At 44.4% G+C, this 15,154-nt stretch overlaps 1 long non-coding RNA gene across 2 annotated transcripts; it reads left to right on the top strand.

Moving 5' to 3' along the window:
* The first annotated feature begins 8,325 nt into the window (after positions 1-8,325).
* LOC308593158 lies at positions 8,326-12,460 on the top strand. 2 transcript variants are annotated; one of them, XR_014010795.1, is made up of 3 exons: positions 8,326-8,374; positions 9,146-9,441; positions 12,113-12,460. It is a non-coding gene; the product is annotated as an uncharacterized lncRNA (long non-coding RNA). The 2 variants fall into 2 exon arrangements; XR_014010796.1 differs by lacking the exon at positions 8,326-8,374 and adding an exon at positions 8,418-8,521.
* The last annotated feature ends 2,694 nt before the right edge of the window (positions 12,461-15,154 follow it).

Below are 15,154 nucleotides of genomic sequence, written 5' to 3'. Positions count from 1 at the left end.
GTGCAAGGTGGGGACCAAAGGTGGACAAACTACCCCAGAAGGATCATGATGTCCCACCACCACCAAAGGTACAACCCCTTTCCTAACACCCCATACACCCAGCGGTGTCAAAATCTGTACAGTGGTACCTCAGGTTAAGTAGTCCATGGGACTCTCAAGAGTCTCCTCCAGCACAATTCCATATATACTCAGCCAGTATATATCTTGTGTAACGGACTCCTTCAGAAGGTGGTGGACTCTTCTTCATTGGTGGTGTTTAAGTAGATGTAGGATGGCCACCTCTTATGGATGCTTTAGTTGAGATTCCTGCATTGCAAGGGGTTGGACTAGATGACCCTCAGGATCCCTTCCAATTCTCCGATTCTGTGATTCAAATAGACATAGTAAGCATGTCTGCTAGGAAAGCAGAGGAACTGTATAGAAGCCACTAGATGTCAGTATAAGACAGAAAATGCAGAGTAGCTGTCAATTTATCCAGGGAACTTTAGGAACAGGAATGATTGACATACAGATTGACAGATTAATTGTATAAATTTGGCTTTTAATTTTTTTTTGGGGGGAGGGGTTAATTGCACACATTTAAAGCCACAACATAAAAAAGCAGTTTAAATTTAGACAAAGCTGCATAAGAACTCTCGTTCCATATTCACAGTGCCATTGTTTACAAGTGGGGTTCTCTTGTCTGATCTTATGAACAAAGAGCTGAGGTTACATCCATACCATACATTTGCAGCAACATCATATTCTTTAAAGTGACATAGCTTTCCTCCCCCAAAGGATTCTGGGAACGGTAGTTTGTTCTGGACGCTGGGACTTGTTAGGAGGCCTCTCTTCCTCTCACACAGCTTCAAGTCTCAGAGTGGTTTAACAATCAGGCCCTCTTCCTGGGGAAAACTGTGAAATGTAGATCTGTGAGGAAAGGGGGTCTCCCAACAACTCTCAGCACCCTGGTTTTATGTCAGGAACAGGGAACCTCTGCACTTTGGGCCAAATGCAGCCCTCCAGGCCAATCTGTTGGTTCCTCAAGATGCTCCACATACCAAGATCGTTCACAGATCCTCTGCGCTCTCCTCAACTTTCCTTAAACTATGCTGGTGCTTTTTGTTTAACTAGATTCAGATATTGGGAGGGGGGGTAGAAGCCTCTGCTTTTTGTGCAGTTGGAATCGAGCCCACAGTTCAAAGATAAAAGTAACCTTCCTTGCTCCACTTCCCTATACCTATGATCCTGCCCATTGCTGGCATACAGCCTCTGGAAGGTTCTCTACAAGAGAAAACAGTCCTTGTGCCGGAAAACATTCCCTATATCAGTTTTATTATGCTCCCGGTCCATTATCAGTGCAGATGAAGAGAGGACTATAAAGATAAATTCATAGTAAACAAACACACAATCAAATCACTGCTGAACTGCACCCACAATTGTGAGGTCTGAAGAGATGAAGGTGATGCCTCCCCAGCTTTTGCCGTTGCCTATGAACTTCCTGTGATGTCGCAAAAGGGCACGGTGGCTGAGCAGTAAAAGGCAGGTATTAATGGAAGGAAGAAACTCACGAGAAGGAGGCTTAAGGGAAGCAGGGGCAGGGCAAACTGGAGACCCAGGAGAGAAACTTGGGTTGGCTCCTTCCTACCTACCTAAGTTGCCAACCTCCCCCTTTCTCAGGGCTCCTAACCCTGTAAACAGAAGTCACTGTTAATTGTTTAATTCACACTGAAATGGAGAATGCCTGTATGTATTGCTGAAAGGGCTTAACTGGAAGATTCCACTGAAGCTAAAGAAGAACAAGAGCAGCTCTCTAAGCTCCTAGATGAGGTGATAATTAACTGTGGTGGTTCTCTGCTAGCTAACATGTAGTGTTTAACCTTAGATCTGGTGGTTAAGGTGTTGAATTGCAAATCACCATTTTGAAAGGAGTTGCCTTTGATATTTTGTTCCCAACCAGAGTGGGAGTAGATTGTGTAAATGACTCACTCCAGGAACACAACAGCCTTGGGGCTAAAATGCAGGCTAATGCAGAGAGAGAGAGCTATATTCGTCAGCTCTGATTATAAGTGATTTTATTTCTAAGAAGATGGGCCTGTGCTGGGCATGCACATGATCTTATGGAACTGTTTGGATGTATCATTTACTGTTGTGTAGTTTTCTGTTTTGAAAAAAGTTCTGCAAGTAAAGCTTTGCATAATATCTAATGGGTCTGGACAATGTTTTATTCCAAAAGGAGTCTGTTTTTATGCATCCAGTTGCTTCATGCTGTGCAATATTAATTTCCGCAATAGTCACAACTGATTTCAGTCATATTGTGAAAAGCAGGGCACAAATTCCTTAAATAAAATGCAAATGCAAATACCTACTCCATGCATTATCCTGGCCGCACAGTTGCCTCTGGGAGACTGAGCCACCTGGGTGCTGTTCTTCTTGCTTCGCTATCTGAGCAAAGCCCACATTGTTGCGGTGACGAGTCTTGTAACCTGTCTGCTAAGCAAAGCTAGCAGAAAACGTTGGTGACATTTTCGTCCGCTTCAGACCATGTGCATGCAGGCGCCTCTTGACACAACCAGCATAACAATGGGGAGTGACATGCACACAACTCAGGTCCCTGCAGACAGCAATGCCACGATGGTAATGGATGGATCAGGCCTGCGTGCCAGCAGTCCTCCAGCTTTCAGAGACAGATGCCAGGATCATGAACTCCCTTCAACAATGCTCTCTCCCACAGTGATCCCTGGGTCTTGGCACAAGTTGTATGCAGCTTATTAAAGGAGAACTGGGGGGCAAAAGGCTAGGGTGCAAAGCAAGCCATGAGAAGCCTTTGCTTTCAATTAAGTATTGAAAGGTCACGGTGGTGTCAGAAGGAAGACATGAAGCACAGCTAATAAAAATGTTCTGTTGTGGACAAACAAGAAATTATTAGAGCACTGGTGGGAGGGGGGCTACCAGCTTCATTTCCACTGGCTTCTCTGAGGAGTCCAATCGTATGTCCGGGCTGTTTTATTTACTCTCAGCTTGTTGAGACATCTCCAATTAACAACTAAGTGAAATTCCACTTTGCGACTCCTACTCAGTTAATTCTAAAAGCCTTTTGCAGTTGCAGATAGCAAACAAGACAAGTGAAAATAATATCATCAGATACTTTTGGAAAAGCAGGTGGGAGGCCTCACGGATTTTGTAAAAGCAGCTTATTCTGCTTATTTTTTTGTTAAAGCGGTATCTTATTGTCCTTAAATGATGTGTCTTCACAGCATCTAGTCTGCTGTGAAGAGGGAACCTGGGGCCTAGGGGCCAAATGCAACTCTCCAAGTCTTTCCAACTATTGGGCCTCTCTCTGGGCAACACCCCCTCTCCTGGCCATCCTCCTCAACGACTTTTTTTCCAGCTGGAATGTTTCCTTGGAATATGATAGTGCTTGTTTGGAAGGGGGTACATGTGCTTGTAGAAACCCCTGGCTTTTGCAGGTTGCATACTATTGACATCCACTAACTAGCAGCAGCATGCATCTTGGTAGCAGAAAAGAAAGGAAGGTAATTGGGACAACCCAAAAGCTGCCATTCCCTGTCATCTAAACACCAGTTAGGAAATGCCTGTACAAATGTGTGTCGATAGGGTTGGCCCAAAACACTTTGCTGCCTGAGTTAAAGGATGAGATGGTGTCTTCCACCAGAGGGCAGCAGGCTACCCGAAAAGCTGTGCAGACACAGCTCTGCTCTCAAACACCTTAATGCCACTACCAGTTCTGCGGGTTCTGCCGCCTGAGCCAGCCACCTCCCTTTGCTTAAAGGTAGGACTGGTCTTGGTGCCCATGAAAGCCCAGGCCATTCTGTTCTGGCAAGCTTCTGTCGGAGATACATTTCATTGACACTGTTCAGTTCTGCTGCCATTTTATTGTGGCTGTATTGTCGTTTTAATGGGTTTTGATGTCCCTCCTGTTGTTTTTACTGTTAGCCTTGTTAGCAGCCTTGGAAGGAAAGAAGTTACAGTGCAATCCTATCCCTGTGTTGTCAGAAATAAGCCTCACTGAGTTCAGTGGTACTGACTCCCAGGTAAGTGTATATTGGATTGCAGCCTTAATAATATAAACAAACACCCAGTGGATGTTTACTTCCACAGTTGCAAAGGCTCCTTCCCTGCAGATGTTTGTGCTCTGTGCATGTCTGTCAGCTATGGGGCCAGATGGCATGTCCTGTGACAGAATGCATGAACCATTATTTTGAATAAGGCAATGGTTTGGTGTGTGAGCCCCAGACAGCAATGGGCTTTCGAGTTAAGAACCACCACCTCGAATTCAATTCATTTCTTTTTTTTTTCATTTGTATACCACCTATCTACATTGCTGTACCCAAGGCAGCCTATAAACTATAGAAACAACAGAATATGCAACCAAGGTCATGCATTCCTATAACAACCCAATCCAATGCAAACAAGTCATCATGGATAATGTGGCTACGAGAATAAACAGCTTCAATCGTAATATTCAATATTTTAGTATAATGCTACATGATAAAACTCTTAAAATAAGCAAACGATAAATTAACAAACAAAAAAATCACTCCAAACCAGTAAATTGTTAGTAGATTCTAATGAATTAAATTAAAAGCAAAGTGACAATACATACAACACAACATACCATGTAAAGAAAGATCAGTGGAGCAGCAAAGGCACACAGATTGTAAAATTACAAAATGTACACACATAGCTGGTCGCCTGGTCCCTGAAGCCAAGTGTTAGCACGTACAGCACACATGGGGGGGCAGTGGCCTACCATAACTTGATGAGCTCCCTCTCCCATCAGCCCCAGTCACAATGGCCAATAGTCAGGGATGGCAGGAGTTTTGGTCCAGTGGCATCTGGAGTGCCCCAGCTTCCCTGGAACAAATTGAGTTTGCCTCCAGCCACTTGCCATGCAGCAGGAACAGGCAATGGCATTCCAACTATTTGAAACTTCTGTCACACATATCATGAATTTATAGCAGTCAGCCCTGGGAAGTTAGAAATGTGTGTGTCAATGGGGCAGCATCTCTCTCCTTCAGAAACGGTGCCACCTACATAGCAGGTGAAGTTGATAGAGGGATGTATAACCTTTACTACTGAAATATACTCGGAGTCGAGAGTGGATTTCATGCTTTTTATTCAGCTCATAGTGGTGAGGAGGAATGGAAGTTCCTCCAGAATGTCTGCTTTATATACATTATTTACACAATGGCCCCCACGTGATTGGCTAATTCCGGGATTCACCTGTAGGCCAATCAGGTTGTAGATTTACTTCCACCTGGAGCTGGATTCGGTGGCTCCTATGGACCAATTAGACTGCTGCATTCTGAATCCTATTGTTCTATGACCAATCAGACTGCTGCCTTTTGGATCCTATTCAACTCAGTACATAACAACTACCAACAAAGCCTGTTGATCAAAAAGCAGGATGGAATTCACACTCTCTCCTAGGCTCCTCACTTCCTGGGATGAATGCTGTCATCTATCACAGGAATGACTAGCTCATCCAGGCCATTGGGATTCCCTACTGGCACCACTTATATCTTGTCTTTCTTTCTTTCTTTCTTTCTTTCTTTCTTTCTTTCTTTCTTTCTTTCTTTCTTTCTTTCTTTCTTTCCTTCCTTCCTTCCTTCCTTCCTTCCTTCCTTCCTTCCTTCCTTCCTTCCTTCCTTCCTTCCTTCCTTCCTTCCTTCCCCCAAGGAGCTTAGGATGTATGGCTTTCTGCCCCTTCCTCACTGCAACTCTGGGAGGTATGCTAGGCTGAAAGAGCTTGGCTATTGTAAAGTTACCCAGGGATTTGAACTTGAGTCTCTCCAGCCCTTGTCCAGCACTCTGACAACTACACCACACTGTCTCTTTAGCGCCAGACTGTCTTTAAGGTAAAGCACAGCTTGTTGTGTTGTTGCTGGAGAAACTCAAGTCCAGATTCTGACTTTAGCAACTCAGGTTTTGCCTGATCTTCCTGAGCATCACTGAGCTGAGAGAAATCTATGCCATTCCACAAACCTATTGTTATTTTGCTTCATTGTTTCCTCTTTTTAGAGGTTTAGTTGCCCCTTTTGTCTTCCCTTTAATATACATTAATCTGAGTATCTTGAAATGTAACAGCATCAATGAAAACACAAATAAAATATTCCCGGAATTTATTCCTTCATCACTTTCCCTGACTAGCCTGAGTTCAGGATCCTGGGTTGCCTTGGCAACAGCTGATGACATCAAACACTGTACAATATGGACAGGAAAGGAGAAATCACAAACAGAGATGGAAAATTACTAGCTAGCAACTTTTAAAGGGTTTACAGAGAGGCCGGAAAAGAGCAGATAAACAACTCCAGAACCAGCCAATGTTTAAGAGATCCAGAATTTCACCAAAACACATGCAGGAAAGAGACAACTGAGCTGCAAAATTTTAGTTTGTCATCCAATTCCTTTATCTTTTTTTCTGTTTCTTAGTCGTGCACTACGTGCTGTGCTTTCCTTCAGCACTTGCTGAGACATCCTGTGGGTTTGCAGAGGTAGGATCAACGTTCGATGGCTGCAATAACAAGCAGTGGCTTGCATTGTTCAAAGAGCTCATTGCAGCCTCTGTGGCGCGGGTATTCCGCTAAAGGTTCCTGCAACCATGAAAGTGCAACTAGGCAGCCCCACGTCCCTTTAAGTGTGCGTTGTGGCAACTGGAGCCCTACCAGCTTTAGTCTTATTGGCTTCCCTTTGAAAAGAATTTGAGGATGGTGAGCTCAGAGCAAGGGATGCACCTTATAGTTTAGATTACGCAAATATGGAGTAGTAAGACTGTGCCTGGACTATGTCGCTTCATGCTGAATAGGGATGGACAAATCTGACAATCTGGGTTTCCGTTTCTCATTTTTTCCAGTCTTAAATTCAGTTCCCCACATCTCTGCAACAATCTTCACTTTTTATATACAGTGGTACCTCAGGTTACATACACTTCAGGTTACATACGCTTCAGGTTACAGACTCTGCTAACCCAGAAATAGTACCTCAGGTTAAGAACTTTGCTTCAGGATGAGAACAGAAATCGTGCTCTGGCAGCGCGGCAGCAGCAGGAGGCCCCATTAGCTAAAGTGGTGCTTCAGGTTAAGAACAGTTTCAGGTTAAGAATGGACCTCCAGAACAAATTAAGTACTTAACCCGAGGTACCACTGTATTAAAAAATGATCCACCTGAAATTTCATCAGCATTTTAGGGTGCGTTTCTCCTAAGTAGCACATTCTTGCAAAATGATTTTACCCATCATTATGCATTGTTCTATGTAATTTCCCCCAATATATCGTATTGCACCCATCCTTCAGCTGGACAAGTGCACTGCAAAATTCAGAGAAGTTCAAATTTTGAAGGATAATTGGGTTTTGGTTTGTGCACAGTGTGAATGAGATAGTTTCACATCAAAATGCAAAGAAAAATCCCCCTGTCCCTAACACACACAAATAATTCATCAGCAAAAGGGTTCTCTGGTATGTAGCTATGGTATTTTGTTTGTTCTTAATATAGAAGAGCACCCAATCATTTGAATATACACCCAGCCAATGGTACACGCCAGGAACAATTTGGCAGTTTCTACAAGCTACGTCTCAGTCTCTATTGTGTTATTTTTTTTCAGACGTTGGCAGGTGTGGGCTAGGAAGGGCAAACACCCCAGACCATTGGCTTCTTCTGCTCCTTAAATTTATGGTTACAAATAAGGAAAAGGAGCCATCACTGCCTGTCTAATCCTTTATGGAACACACACTGTTCAGTCCAAGTGTACATTGTCCCTAAGCCAAAAAATCTGGAAGGCCAGTGGCCAGATTAGAAGAGAAAGTAATGCAATATTGTTAGATATTCTCAGGGCAGCCCAAGAATAACCCTGCGAAGAAAACCATGAGCCATTATCCTCCATTTATGCCAAAGGCAGCCACTGAGGATCTGGTCCTCTGAGCGTCATCGCCTTGGAATGCATTTTCATTAAGACCAGAGAACGAACAGTGTCAGCTGGTCTCTGTGGTGGTGATTAATTGCCAGCCAATATATGACAATGCCTGTGCCAAGGGCCTGTGAACTTTGGCTGGGCTTCTGACACAGCAGCAGTAAATATTATGGAGGTGACATGACTGTGCTCAAGTCAGGCAATGGCTCTGATTTCACAGCCATTATTTGCAGGGATGAAGTCATCCTCTGTCCTTAAGGTCGTTTCCCACCAAGGACAACCCAGAGGGTTTTTTTACTTCTGTTTTAGACTGAGGTAACCAGGGCTTTTTTTCCAGCCGGCACCATTCAGTTCTGGCACTATTCAGGGGGATTCCAGCACCTCTCAGGTGGGTGCCATTGCCATTCTAAGAGAATGTTCACAGTGTCTTCAGGCACCTCTTTTTCTATAACAGTAGCACTGGAGGTAACCATGGTTAACCGACCGTGAGAGCACTGCAGGCACTGGTGGCAGGCTCGCAAAAGGTGGCGCCAGAACCAATGAGGTCTACAAGGGCAGCACTGAGACAGAGGAAGAAGAAGATGGTAGTCAGTGCCACCCCCTAGACTGACTGTACATAAGGAGGCAGGGATATGGGTGCAGGTGCTGGTTGGAGTCTGACTGAGGTTGGTGGGATGGTCTTCCATTTGCCCGAGTGGACCAGCCCTCACTGACTGCATTTCTAGTTCTTCACTCTTGGTTCCCCTCCCTTTCATTTTCATTGCTAACCATGGTTAGTGTTACTTATGTATCTTAGTAAGGTAAAGGGACCCCTGACCATTAGGTCCAGTCGTGACCGACTCTGGGGTTGCGGCGCTCATCTTGCTTTATTGGCCGAGGGAGCTGGCGTACAGCTTCTGGGTCATATGGCCAGCATGACTAAGCCTCTTCTGGAGAACCAGAGCAGTGCACGGAAATGCTGTTTACCTTCCCGCCAGAGTGGTACCTATTTATCTACTTGCACTTTGACGTGCTTTCGAACTGCTAGGTTGGCAGGAGCTGGGACCGAGCAACGGGAGCTCACCCTGTCACGGGGATTCGAACAGCTGACCTTCTGTTCGGCAAGTCCTAGGCTCTGTGGTTTAACCCACAGTGCCACCCGCGCGTACCTTGGCCATCATCAAAGCCTAGGTGAGCGAGCCAAAATTGCAAGGTCAAGTTTATTTATTACGTTTATGCATCACCTTTTCCTCCAAGGAGAGCAAAGTGTGCACAGGTTCTCCAGTTCCCTGTTTTATCCTCACAACAACACTGCAAGTCAATGACTGGCTCAAGGTCACCCAGTGAGCTCCACAGCCGAGTGCATATTCAAACCCTGGTCTCCAAGGTCCTAGTCCAAAGCTCCAGCCCTTGCACCCCACGAACTCTCATGCTGACCTGGGGGAGGACAGCAGTTCTTCCACTTTTTACTTTTTCCTCACTGAGAGAAGGTGAGGTGTATGCTGGCTGGGACTGGTGGGCAGCTGTAGTCCAAAGGATCTGGACAGCAACAGGTTGGTAGGGGCTGATTTAGGTGTCTATGTGTATCTTAATGAACTGAACAGGGTGAAAGATTATGAGTCCAAGTGTGTGTGCATGGATATCGAATTAATAGTGTTTAGATTATTTTTTTAGTTACTATTTTGTTAACATTGTTTTGAAGATTATAAATGCCTTATTGATTTCCTAATCATATAATATGACATGCTGCAGTTGTGATATTTAGCTTATTTTTAATTGCTGGTTTCATAGGTTATAATTGTTTTACTGATGGTTTGTTACTTTGATACGATTTATGCTGTACTTGCTGCTGATCTATTATCTTATTGCTGTTTATTGTTTGTAAGCCACTTTGGGATTTGTTTGTATGGGAAGCAGCATAGAAATACAGTCAATCAGTCATTACCTTTTGACCTGCCCTGGTATGTCAACTGAGCTGATTTTTCACCATTACTGGTAATAGTTTTAGTGCTCTGCTAGTTTTAAATCTTGTTGGTTTCAGTGCAGTCTTTAATCACATTTGATGCTAGCATTAATTCAATGTAAACTCCCCTGGAAGGCAGCATATAAATTAAATTAAATAAATAGTAGCATGCAATGGGTATTTTTATTTATACAGCAGAATAAATCTGCCATCATGACATATCCTGTCCGCACTAGTAAAGCAGTCTGAAGTGGCAACCTGTCATGATCCGTTTCCCTGCAAATAAAACACAAGCTTAACTGCCACATACTATTTTATAATTCCAATGAAATTCATCCATTTAAAAGGAAGCATTTAAAACTTGGCCTGCACAACATAAGATGTGTGGGCTGATGAGCAGACCTTTCCTTATTATTTGGGATCTCCTGGAGGGATTCAACTATAATTTGTGGTCCTTTCTTACATAAGGGAAACAGCTAAGCTCCACTTCAGACTATCAAGCGTGATGGATGGGTTTGTGGTGAAATGCCTGTGTCACTGCTTCCCCTGGATTCAGAGGTACGGGGTAGCCAAGTTGGTACCTATTTTTGCAGGTAGCAACCCATGTCATTCAACATGAAAATTTCTAGGTGAGTGTGTTTGTGTGCACTGGCTGCCTAACTCAACAAGGAAAGTTGATGGAGATGAGGAGGAGGATGGGGAGCAAGGAGAGAGATGAAGCTTCTTCTTATATGAAAAAGAATCCTGTGGTGTATGTGGGGGCCTGTGAAAAAAATGGACACTTGATGATGGACGGTACAGGATTCCAGCAGAGAGCTTCACCCAGAAGTCCTTTTTTGGGTTGTATTACATTGTACTGTCCAGCAGCAGTACATTAGGTGAAAAGTAAGCAAGGTGGAGTTAAGGAGATCTAATGTCAGCTCTGTGCCAGTTTATTAGTCCCCTGTGCAGCCCCCTCTGTCACTGAAGCAGGACTATTGCGGCAGCTGCTGTCAAAAATCTAGCACAGAAGCTCATAATAGCAGCCCCACAGCCACACCTCCGAGGGGAGTCCAAAAATGCAGGCAGCAAGGTCCATAAACTACCCAGCTGCTCTGTGAAGATGTCATCACTTCTGGGGTGGGGGGAAGTCTCAGAGCTCTGTTTCCAAGACGAGCAACATTCCTACTGATTCCACTTCACATTTCACATCATTCTGCTGCTGTCTGGATAACCCAGCTCAAGGGTTTCCAAACTTTGGTCCATGGACCAACAGTGGTCTTCAGGCTTCATTCAGGTTGCTTGCAGCATGACCACATGAAATATCCACATTGATTTTAATACATATTTCTATTGCTTTAATGATTTCTTGTATTGTATTACAGTTCGAATTAAATGGAGTGCAAAATTTATTATAATAGAAAACCATATGAGAAATAAAGAAAGCCATAAAAATACAATAAAAATCACACAGCATCTAACACGGTGCATTGCAATTGCTGCAACATACAGAACAATCATTAAGTGGTTGTCAGGGGCCGGGGAGAGGAGGAGGAATGGTGGAGACCGCCTCCCCATCCTGGCCCTCCCAGGGAGGAGGAAGAGGAAGACAGTATAGATTTACAACAGGAGGTTGAGGGAGGTCACAGCTGAGAGGCAGATGAGGGGGAAAGTTGGAAATAATGGGAGAGCCAGAGCAACACCTGGCTGACACGTTGTCATTAGAAAGCATTCCAGACCCACCATCTCCCAGAACCCGGCGAGCCTTAAAAGTAGGAGAGCAAAGAGCCCAAAGACAGAGAGCACTTAGTGGCACCCGTAGAGGAGGTGATGATGATGATGAATGAGGAAGTGGGGGGTGGAGATTCACTCGGGATAACACCATTATCCAAGAGGCTGGGTTCTATAGCCTCTCTGTGTAACGTTTGAACTGAAAAAGGACAGTAAGAAACTTTTTCTTGTCTTTATACTTTCCTAGGCAACCAGCTGGGAGCCACTGACAGCATTCTGACAGTGATTCACCATATAGCGTTTGCTGCACATGTAACTTGTTAAGATACAGTTGTACATTTATCCACTCCATGTTTACAGTATCTCCAGGCTTTGTCTTGCACATGGCACCTTAGTATGTTTGTTGTTTGAATGGTTACAAGTCTATCTCTATTCTGGCTATTATTCTAGTAAATTTGGTTTTATACTTATAAGCCAGTTTGTGGTGGTGTTGTTTTGTTGCATTATTATTACTGTCACCACATTTGATACTTTGTGCATATACTTTGCAGTGATTCACCAAGACCACCAGCAATTTTCAAGTTGTCCAAGGAGAGAAAAGTTTGGGAACCACTGACCTAGATCACCATCCTGGCAAATGCACCAAACTAGCTGTTTTCGACATTGCGTACTACATTTGGAAAGATTGTGGCAGATTCATTGCAAGCAGCAGTGGCACAGAGCATCCAGCCAAAGCAGTGATGCAAAGGGATGGGATGGGATGGGAGCGCATGTTCAAAAGTGCCTTTTCCTAATATTGATAATTCCATGAGCTCATATGCACACACACACACACACACACACACACACACACACACGTTATATAACTTAGGAAATAAATTTTAGTTGGGTCCGGTGTCACGAGCCAGCCTTTTCCCCTCTGAAAACATTTCTGTGTGGACAGTACGTCTCCTGCTTTGGAAAGCAGCAATTCCACTTGTAAATCTTGCTTCTTGACAGACAGGGTTGGAAGGAATTTAAAGCAAAGATGCCTAAGTGGTTTCAGATGTAAGGGCACAGTATGTCTTCCTGTGGTATAAATGCCAAGATAGGGAGAGACTTTTTTAAAAAAATGGTTTTGGGTTACTGAGCAGATCAGTAGGTTGCTGCTATCTTGTGTTCACCAAATGTGTTTTTCCAGGCTGGCCTTAGGTCTCACATGCACTGTATTCAGCCTATTGCACATTCTGATGTGGTGTGACCTTATCAGCCCTGAGGACACCTGAACTCTCAATTATGGCCAACTCACCAAAGAATCTGAAATGAGCTCGACATCGTCCTGGCTGCATGAGTAATGTATTTATTTAGCCATGGGAGAGAAATCCATCTATGTCAGCTCTGAAGTCAGTCCCTCTTTTCAGTTCCAGCCATTTATAATAGGAACATGCAGAGCTGCCTCATACCCAGGCTGACCATCTAGCTCAGCATGGAGAACCTCAGACCCAGAGATCAAATGTGGGACATTATCCAGGCTATTCACACTCACCAGTAACACCTCTCAATGTGAGCCAAGCTGCACTTGGCTGGAATGTGTCCTTGAACCCTAGTAATATTTCAAGCTTGCTTAGATGTAGGGTGGAAGGGGTGAGTAGAAACTAGCCTACTGTAGAAACGACTACCTCCCTCCCTACAGACCTTATTGGGTGTTAACATATCATGAGGAGGGTGCCTTCTCAGTAGTTCCTCCGCTCTGAGAGGCTTGGGGGGTGGGATGGCTCAGGAGAGCCCCCCCCCCGAGTTGTGGAACTCCCTCGCCTCAGATGTGCATCTGCCACGGCTTCCAATGAATACTGAAGAAACACCTTACCCTGGCTTTTGAGGTATCTATTTTTGGGACCCACCTTGTTTTATTGCAAGTTGCTTGAAAAGCTGTTTTTAATCTTGTGTCTTGATGTTGTAAACCACCCTGGACCTTGGTAAGTTGTTGTTGTTGATGATGATGATGATGATGATGATACTTCGTCACTCTACCCACTTTAGCCTCTGGCATGTGGCTCCTTGGAAGGTTGTCCTTGGTCTACACCAGGGTTTCCTAAAGGTGGGTCTCCAGCATTTAGGGATGGTGACTCCCATCATCCCTAGCTAGCAGAAAAAGTGGTTAGGGATGATGGGAATTGTAGTCCATAAATAGCTGGTCCACACTATCTAGTGAATCATCAGTTCAGGCATTTCAGACCTATCTGACGACTGAACCTTCTGCATGCAAGGTACATAATCCACCATTGACCCTTGGGCCTTCCCCATAGAGCAGAGATTATTTGATCCCAAGTTCCTGTGTCTTGGACTGCATCTCATTCATACAAGCCGTGCACATTGCAAAGCAAAGAACTGTGAGAGGTTATGTATAGTCATAGATTTTCCCCCCCACAAGTTTCTCACTGTTCTTTCAATTTGTTCTAAGTCATCCACTAGGAGATATGTGATCCTCCCTTGTGTAGGTATTCTTTTACAGCCCCATTCCAATGGTGCTTACACCTCTCTAAGTTTAAGTGTGAATAGGATTGCAGCCATAGTTATTTTCTTGAGCAAGACATAGGGTTGGATTCAACTGACCTGGTGCACTAGCAGAAGCTAGTGCAAGGACTCCCATCAGCACAACAGGTCTCCCCTCTCTCTTTCCCTCTGTGCCTCCCCCAAATCTGCTCTGGAGGGTTGGGAGACCCCTGAAACAGCACACAGGGAGGGAGGGGCAGGAGATGATAATGTGTACTAGATGGGCCGTTGGCCTGATCCAGCAGACCCTCCTTATGTTCTTAACTTAGATTTGAATGAATGAAGGAGAGATTTGCCCTGGCAGCTGCCCTTCTGCAAGCTCATGAGATTCCATCTGGTTTATTTAATGAAATACTTTCACCTAGTTCGTTACTTGCAACTGTTTGAGAATTTCAGTTGGGAAGATTTGCATGTGTTCTGAATCCTGTGGCATACCAAGTTCTCACACTTAAAAAACAAAACAAAAAACCTATCCGTCCTGATAAGATTTCTGCCCTGCTCTGATTACAGTCTGGAACAAGGTTTAACTTCCACATGATCAGTGTTTATTTGTGTGTTTTTTTTGTTCAGCCATCATGATCCACAGTAGCCAATGCAGTCCAGGACTCGTGCATTTATGGGCATAAAATATTTCCCTGTGCATCTAAAAGAAAGCCACCCTCTTTCTGACTGGTTTCTCTCTGCTCAAATCACCTCAGTCCCAGTTAATGCAGCTGACTGCTGAGTAGATAATTCTGTGTTGTACTTCCACCAGTCTGAGTGGATCACAGACTTACATCCCTCCTCATGGCTTAGGGCAAAGCTGGCGCAACGTTCAGGTTCTCAGGTTCAGGGAAGGTGCATAGCTCAGTGATAAGAGTGTCTGCTTTGCACACAGAAGATACCAAGTTCAATCACTGACATCTCCAGCTGGAGCTTATGGGAGTGCTCCCCCGCCTTGGAAACCATGAAGACCTGTTGTCAACAAGTGTAGACAACACCCGTGGTCCATTCCAATTCTACAATTCTATGATTGTAGTGGTCTGAGTCTTAGACTGCACTGGTGTCAGGGACTGGACTCA

Source organism: Podarcis bocagei (assembly GCF_964188305.1).
Source record: "Podarcis bocagei genome assembly, chromosome: 8".
Lineage (NCBI taxonomy): Eukaryota > Metazoa > Chordata > Lepidosauria > Squamata > Lacertidae > Podarcis > Podarcis bocagei.
The sequence above is the reverse complement of the archived record's forward strand: the minus strand, read 5'-3'. Positions and strand labels throughout refer to the sequence as shown.